Genomic DNA, 7,963 nt, shown 5'->3' on the forward strand with positions numbered 1-7,963 from the left:
AGAATCTTTTTATTATCGGCTACAATTTCAGAAGTTAACCTTTAGTATTTCTTCCATTTCAGTTTTATAAATAGGTGGCTTATTTTTGTGTCACTATTGCCTCTCCACATATTTGTTATCGCTACCTCTTTCATTTCTTTGCTACACATCATTCCTATTTTAGCACTGGTGTAAACGCTTCAAATTAATATACCGTTGCTCTCTCATTCATAACTGCGCATGCACTTGAAAGTTACTTTACCAATAAAAGACGCAAAGAGAGAAATAGAACAAAAGTGCTGGCTGGATTGGCAAACACACTTCATAAAACTGCATTTTCTTTTTTATTCTCCCCCGTGTTACATGCTTAACCTCCCCATGTGTAATTTCTCTTAACCTGCTGTCCCAGGAAGAGAATTTCATCTACAGGCTCTTTCTGTGTTTTTTTCCCTAGTCTGTCTTTCCCATTTCTTAGCTGTGTAACTGTTCCTTTACGCGCTCTATTTAAACGCCATCAATCTCATTTGAGCTCCTTGCTCCCGCTTCTGTTTTCTCCACCTCTCATACTGCCAGTTCTCTCTTTCTCTGTGATTGGTGGCTACTTTCCTGAGCTTCCGAAGCCACGTGGTTCCTGCCTCTTGTTGTCAGACTTGAATTGGAAAAGGAACCATATTAACAAGCCTTTACCACTAACACACGGCGGAAGTTTATACTTTAATTCAGTGAGCTAAGAAAAGCGTGTTGTGGGTCCCCTACGAGCCATGGTGCTTGCTTCATCATGATTTGGCACCAGTCATTAGCCGCAGCTCTGCTAATGAGCCACTGAGGTCAGTTTCAATATTTACTCAAAAACATAACCATGCAGCCCTCCCCTCAACTGTGTATTTATCTTGCTTTTCTGCTGTTCGTGTGATTAGCTGGGCGGAGCTCACGGCGACATCCTCCCTATAAAAGTGTAGATGGATCACTCTCTAACTCTTTCTTGCTTCACATACAAATGGCTTGAAAGGTGCAGGGAAGATGCAGGTCTAATAGACAGAATAGAAGGTCTGTGCCAGGTGGGTTTCTCTGCATTGGTGTCCCATCACAGGTCCGCAAGTGTATTGTGTGATCTTTGACTCCTGGCATTTCACAAGCAGGCGGCCAGGAAACGGTTTCAGCCTATCAACCACTGAGGAGACGCAGCCTCTGAATGAGGAATGAGGAAGCAATGAATACATCCAGCCTATCACAGGAACAGCCCTGAGTGTTCCGAATTATAAATTCTCCATGTCATTGTATGTCGTTGAGCCCAAGTAGCTCGCCGTGATCGTATAGTGGTTAGTACTCTTCCTTGTGGCCGCAGCAACCTCAGTTCAAATCCGAGTCACGGCATTGTGGTTGGCAATGTCACGGCAGTTGGGTGTTAATTTTACAGAATTAGCAAATGTACAAGTGGTTTTTGTAAAATGTCTATTAAAAACAGATCCTTTCAAATATTTAAACCATCTAACAACAAATGATTTAAACTCGCATGATTATAAGCTGTAGCTATAATGTATTTACTTACATAAATTATCGTTCTTGAACCTATTGGGGGTGGAGGGGGAGCGGAGCTCACCCCCCAGGTGCAGTTGAGTGACCTGTGTTGTGGCTCTCTAGAGGGAAGGCACAAATTTTGCTGTCACCCAGCCCAATCCAGACGTGTATTGGGGCCAGGTTTCAGGCAAATAGAGCAGTAAGTGCAGAGACATGTTCACTCTCTAAAAGTGGCATTTCTAAAATAGTAAAGTTAAATCCAACCTCACCAGTAAGTAGGATTTTCAATAAATAAATAAAGCTACTCCTCTCCGATATGGAATTACCAAATAAAAAGAATAGGGGAATACACAGAGCTAACCTATGAGAGGGGTAGACCTCACAGTAGTGAAAAATGAAATAGACTGTTTGGTACTTACAGGACACGCGAACCACCAAAGTACATATCTTATTTTTTACTTACATAGCATCATGCACCTAGGACTACCTAGGGCCTACCTTAGGTGTAAATTATATGTAATAAAAGGGGAGTTTAAGGCTTGGCAATTAGGCTGGGACTCCCCTGGGAGACCCCTGAGTCTATGCCCAGAACCATAACTCTGCCAGTCGAGTACTTACCTAAAAGCCGATAACTCACTTTTCTTCCATAGGCTAACATTGAGTGGTTTCACTTGGAAATTCTTCTAAGTGGTGTGGAGTTTTGGAACTTTAAAATATTCATCTAAAATCAGCCGAACAACGAATTCTGATTTACTCACCTGTTATCAGGATAGACCACAGTGCTGCATCTTGGAGCTCAGTACTGACCCTGAAAAGTAATTTTAACCGTACTTACCAGTAACTCGAATTTCCTTCCATGGGATATCATTGCCTGCTTTTTGCTGAAAATTTTCTAAGTGTCGATTTTTGAAACTTACAAATATTCTTTAAAAATCGTACCAACTGTGAACACGTAATTGTTTACCTGTTTTAGATAGATGTCCCAGTACTGAGCCTAGGAGCCCAGCACTGGATTACAAAAGTAACGAGAACGTACTTTACCCGTAACTTGAATTTTCTTCCATAGGAAACCATTGACTGTTTTTCTGTGAAATTTCTTCTAAGTGTCGATTTTGCAAACATGTAAATATTCCTTAAAAATAAATCGCCTGTATAACTTAAACGCAGTTTCTCAACTGCTTACAGGTGGTACAGTAGTGCTGGATCTAGGATCCAACACTGACCTAGAAAAAGTAACCATAACCCCACTTACCTGCTAAGTGAATTTCCTTCCATAGGATAACATTGGTAATTTGATCAGCAAAAGTTTCTAAGTGTCAACTTTTAAAATAGCAAAATATTGCTTAAAAATCACAACAGTAACTAAAACGAATTTACTCACTTGTTTCCAAGAACTGTCCCAGGACTAAATCTAGGATCCAGTCCTGGATTTAGAAAAGTAATCCTGAAAGTAATTAATTGCATATAACTTAAAATTCCCATTGAGCTCAATGTATTATTGTGATTCAAATTGTGTTGCCTATTGCAATAAACTGTAACTATGACCTGCAAAAGTCAATTGCCTATTGCAAAGTATTTAACTAAAGCATCTCATTCTGAGAAAGTATATTTTGATACCTATTGTTGGTTCTAAAATAAAACAACAATATCTTTTGTATGCAAACCAATAGCCTAGAGTTCAGTTCTTGAGTGTGTGAGACCATTTGCTGACTGAGTGTGTACAACAAATGTTTTACACTGTACTCTGATACTGCCTTACTGCTCGGCAAGCTACCACTTTAGAGAGTAAGGTTATATCTAACTTTAGCCTCTGCCAAACCTCTGGGGACTGGGGACTCTGTGCACACTGTACCTATTTGGGAACAGTATATACAGAGCCACTTTCTCACAGTAGTGATAAAGTGATTAGAGTCCTAAGGCCAACATAAAGATACAGCAAAACGTGAGGTGAAAAGCAAAAAGGTTGCTGGTAGGCCACCTTAAGGATGCCAGGTCTAACAAAAACTGAACTAAGGATAACATGAGTAAAACATCAGGTTTCTCTACTGCATTTGGTGAGACAAGTGGGCCTTCTTTTATCTTCCATTCAAGCAATCTTTGACAGACCCCTTTATTATAGAGCTTTTCAAGGATTAAAGATAAGGCACTTACAAAGGAGTCCCAAATACTCAGAGATGGTTGACTTCTGTAATATGGGTCGTAGACTAAAAGCAGCGCAAAAACAGAGTGCAACAGGGTCCAAAAAACTTGAGTGCCAAAAGAGAGTTTGAATGCAAGCGTATCCTTTTACAGATCCAGAGATATACTCATGCAATTTTTGTTTTTAGGACAGAACGTGCATGATGAAAAAAACATTGTTTTTAAAAAGCGCATTGCAGAATATCAGTACTTTGATGTGGGAAAACTTCAAAACTTTCAAACAAAATATTTATAGGCAGCTTACAGCAAGTTGTTGTGGCCGAGTGGTTAAGGCGATGGACTAGAAATCCATTGGGGTATCCCCGCGCAGGTTCGAATCCTGCCAACAACGAGAATCTTTTTATTATCGGCTACAATTTCAGAAGTTAACCTTTAGTATTTCTTCCATTTCAGTTTTATAAATAGGTGGCTTATTTTTGTGTCACTATTGCCTCTCCACATATTTGTTATCGCTACCTCTTTCATGTCTTTGCTACACCTCATTCCTACTTTAGCACTGGTGTAAACGCTTCAAATTATTATACCGTTGCTCTCTCATTCATACCTGCGCATGCACTTGAAAGTTACTTTACCAATAAAAGACGCAAAGAGAGAAATAGAACAAAAGTGCTGGCTGGATTGGCAAACACACTTCATAAAACTGCATTTTCTTTTTTATTCTCCCCCGTGTTACATGCTTAACCTCCCCATGTGTAATTTCTCTTAACCTGCTGTCCCAGGAAGAGAATTTCATCTACAGGCTCTTTCTGTGTTTTTTTCCCTAGTCTGTCTTTCCCATTTCTTAGCTGTGTAACTGTTCCTTTACGCGCTCTATTTAAACGCCATCAATCTCATTTGAGCTCCTTGCTCCCGCTTCTGTTTTCTCCACCTCTCATACTGCCAGTTCTCTCTTTCTCTGTGATTGGTGGCTACTTTCCTGAGCTTCCGAAGCCACGTGGTTCCTGCCTCTTGTTGTCAGACTTGAATTGGAAAAGGAACCATATTAACAAGCCTTTACCACTCACACACGGCGGAAGTTTATACTTTAATTCAGTGAGCTAAGAAATGCGTGTTGTGGGTCCCCTACGAGCCATGGTGCTTGCTTCATCATGATTTGGCACCAGTCATTAGCCGCAGCTCTGCTAATGAGCCACTGAGGTCAGTTTCAATATTTACTCAAAAACATAACCATGCAGCCCACCCCTCAACTGTGTATTTATCTTGCTTTTCTGCTGTTCGTGTGATTAGCTGGGAGGAGCTCACGGCGACATCCTCCCTATAAAAGTGTAGATGGATCACTCTCTAAATCTTTCTTGCTTCACATACAAATGGCTTGAAAGGTGCAGGGAAGATGCAGGTCTAATAGACAGAATAGAAGGTCTGCGCCAGGTGGGTTTCTCTGCATTGGTGTCCCATCACAGGTCCGCAAGTGTAATGTGTGATCTTTGACTCCTGGCATTTCACAAGCAGGCGGCCAGGAAACGGTTTCAGCCTATCAACCACTGAGGAGACGCAGCCTCTGAATGAGGAATGAGGAAGCAATGAATACATCCAGCCTATCACAGGAACAGCCCTGAGTGTTCCGAATTATAAATTCTCCATGTCACTGTATGTCGTTGAGCCCAAGTAGCTCGCCGTGATCGTATAGTGGTTAGTACTCTGCGTTGTGGCCGCAGCAACCTCGGTCGAATCCGAGTCACGGCATTGTGGTTGGCAATGTCACGGCAGTTGGGTGTTAATTTTACAGAATTAGCAAATGTACCAGTGGTTTTTGTAAAATGTCTATTAAAAACAGATCCTTTCAAATATTTAAACCATCTAACAACAAATGATTTAAACTCGCATGATTATAAGCTGTAGCTATAATGTATTTACTTACATAAATTATCGTTCTTGAACCTATTGGGGGTGGAGGGGGAGCGGAGCTCACCCCCCAGGTGCAGTTGAGTGACCTGTGTTGTGGCTCTCTAGAGGGAAGGCACAAATTTTGCTGTCACCCAGCCCAATCCAGACGTGTATTGGGGCCAGGTTTCAGGCAAATAGAGCAGTAAGTGCAGAGAAATGTTCACTCTCTAAAAGTGGCATTTCTAAAATAGTAAAGTTAAATCCAACCTCACCAGTAAGTAGGATTTTCAATAAATAAATAAAGCTACTCCTCTCCGATATGGAATTACCAAATTAAAAGTATAGGGGAATACACAGAGCTAACCTATGAGAGGGGTAGACCTCACAGTAGTGAAAAATGAAATAAACTGTTTGGTACTTACAGGACACGCGAACCACCAAAGTACATATCTTATTTTTTACTTACATAGCATCATGCACCTAGGACTACCTAGGGCCTACCTTAGGTGTAAATTATATGTAATAAAAGGGGAGTTTAAGGCTTGGCAAGTAGGCTGGGACTCCCCTGGGAGACCCCTGAGTCTATGCCCAGAACCATAACTCTGCCAGTCGAGTACTTACCTAAAAGCCGATAACTCACTTTTCTTCCATAGGCTAACATTGAGTGGTTTCACTTGGAAATTCTTCTAAGTGGTGTGGAGTTTTGGAACTTTAAAATATTCATCTAAAATCAGCCGAACAACGAATTCTGATTTACTCACCTGTTATCAGGAGAGACCACAGTGCTGCATCTTGGATCTCAGTACTGACCCTGAAAAGTAATTTTAACCGTACTTACCAGTAACTCGAATTTCCTTCCATGGGATATCATTGCCTGCTTTTTGCTGAAAATTTTCTAAGTGTCGATTTTTGAAACTTACAAATATTCTTTAAAAATCATACCAACTGTGAAAACGTAATTGTTTACCTGTTTTAGATAGATGTCCCAGTACTGAGCCTAGGAGCCCAGCACTGGATTACAAAAGTAACGAGAACGTACTTTACCCGTAACTTGAATTTTCTTCCATAGGAAACCATTGACTGTTTTTCTGTGAAATTTCTTCTAAGTGTCGATTTTGCAAACATGTAAATATTCCTTAAAAATAAATCGCCTGTATAACTTAAACGCAGTTTCTCAACTGCTTACAGGTGGTACAGTAGTGCTGGATCTAGGATCCAACACTGACCTAGAAAAAGTAACCATAACCCCACTTACCTGCTAAGTGAATTTCCTTCCATAGGATAACATTGGTAATTTGATCAGCAAAAGTTTCTAAGTGTCAACTTTTAAAATAGCAAAATATTGCTTAAAAATCACAACAGTAACTAAAACGAATTTACTCACTTGTTTCCAAGAACTGTCCCAGGACTGAATCTAGGATCCAGTCCTGGATTTAGAAAAGTAATCCTGAAAGTAATTAATTGCATATAACTTAAAATTCCCATTGAGCTCAATGTATTATTGTGATTCAAATTGTGTTGCCTATTGCAATAAACTGTAACTATGACCTGCAAAAGTCAATTGCCTATTGCAAAGTATTTAACTAAAGCATCTCATTCTGAGAAAGTATATTTTGATACCTATTGTTGGTTCTAAAATAAAACAACAATATCTTTTGTATGCAAACCAATAGCCTAGAGTTCAGTTCTTGAGTGTGTGAGACCATTTGCTGACTGAGTGTGTACAACAAATGTTTTACACTGTACTCTGATACTGCCTTACTGCTCGGCAAGCTACCACTTTAGAGAGTAAGGTTATATCTAACTTTAGCCTCTGCCAAACCTCTGGGGACTGGGGACTCTGTGCACACTGTACCTATTTGGGAACAGTATATACAGAGCCACTTTCTCACAGTAGTGATAAAGTGATTAGAGTCCTAAGGCCAACATAAAGATACAGCAAAACGTGAGGTGAAAAGCAAAAAGGTTGCTGGTAGGCCACCTTAAGGATGCCAGGTCTAACAAAAACTGAACTAAGGATAACATGAGTAAAACATCAGGTTTCTCTACTGCATTTGGTGAGACAAGTGGGCCTTCTTTTATCTTCCATTCAAGCAATCTTTGACAGACCCCTTTATTATAGAGCTTTTCAAGGATTAAAGATAAGGCACTTACAAAGGAGTCCCAAATACTCAGAGATGGTTGACTTCTGTAATATGGGTCGTAGACTAAAAGCAGCGCAAAAACAGAGTGCAACAGGGTCCAAAAAACTTGAGTGCCAAAAGAGAGTTTGAATGCAAGCGTATCCTTTTACAGATCCAGAGATATACTCATGCAATTTTTGTTTTTAGGACAGAACGTGCATGATGAAAAAAACATTGTTTTTAAAAAGCGCATTGCAGAATATCAGTACTTTGATGTGGGAAAACTTTCAAACAAAATATTTGTAAGCAGCTTACAGCAA

General features: G+C 40.1%; 1 non-coding gene across 1 annotated transcript; it reads left to right on the top strand.

The window, feature by feature from the left end:
* The first annotated feature begins 3,945 nt into the window (after window positions 1–3,945).
* Window positions 3,946–4,027, top strand: TRNAS-AGA (transfer RNA serine (anticodon AGA)). The gene has a single exon. It is a non-coding gene; the product is annotated as a tRNA-Ser (tRNA).
* The last annotated feature ends 3,936 nt before the right edge of the window (window positions 4,028–7,963 follow it).

The sequence above is a fragment of the Triturus cristatus genome, chromosome 12, assembly GCF_964204655.1.
Source record: "Triturus cristatus chromosome 12, aTriCri1.1, whole genome shotgun sequence".
Classification (NCBI taxonomy): domain Eukaryota; kingdom Metazoa; phylum Chordata; class Amphibia; order Caudata; family Salamandridae; genus Triturus; species Triturus cristatus.